This window comes from Palaemon carinicauda, chromosome 4, assembly GCF_036898095.1.
Source record: "Palaemon carinicauda isolate YSFRI2023 chromosome 4, ASM3689809v2, whole genome shotgun sequence".
NCBI classification, from domain to species: domain Eukaryota; kingdom Metazoa; phylum Arthropoda; class Malacostraca; order Decapoda; family Palaemonidae; genus Palaemon; species Palaemon carinicauda.
The window spans coordinates 86,984,319-86,985,258 of NC_090728.1; positions in this window are offsets into that span (position 1 = coordinate 86,984,319).

Consider the following 940-nt stretch of genomic DNA (forward strand, 5'->3'; position numbering starts at 1 on the left):
TAAATACTGTATGAAGCTTTAATATTGAACTACCTGCACACACACACACAGAAAGAGCAAGAACGTATTTGCATGATAACAAATAATAATGGCTATAAATGAACAGTATGAAAACTGTGATATCCTGTAACATATTGGTGCTGATGTAATATTCATTATGAAGATATTTCGAATCAATTAAAATATTATATAAAAAATATGCCATCCGTATGTGTCCAGTCTTTCAATATGGTAATGGGATCTTCACATCAGCTAATCCTAACCATAGGTAAACAAAATATTAAGTAGTTCTTGACTGTTAAAATGCTTCGAAAATTGAAAAAGGGAATAGTACAAAAATGCTTTAATAGAGCATATAATATCCCATGAAACAAGAAAATGACATATTGATTTACAGTAAGTAAATATTGATAAAATATGACTTAGATGATTGCCGAATCATGAAGCATCATGATAAATATACGGAAATTTCTCTTTTTAAGTTTGACATATGTCCAGATCGTCTTACGACACGTCTCTCAGTGCCTATGTTGGTCGTAAGTCGACGACTATCTTTAGTTTAAGCACACAACATCCACATTCTAAAAAATCACAATTTAAAAAAAATATAATTGTGCTTCATTAAAGCATTTTTGTACAATTGGTTTCAATTTCAGGTGCATTTCAACCATCAACAATTAGTGACTTTTTTTCCTCTACAGCAGGGTTTCCCAAAGAGGGCTCCATGAGTGAGGCTGAGGGGCTCCGGAAGCCCTTTCATAAAGAGGACCAAATGCTTTATATGGAAAAACTTAATGACTGCAGACATTTAATTATTGATCTTTTTTTTTACTGGAAAGAGATATGATACATAACTACAGATGTAAAGAGTTTCAGGATGGTTCATTGAAAAGAAAATAAAAAAATAAATTAACAAAAAATGCAACAATTTTTGATTAAT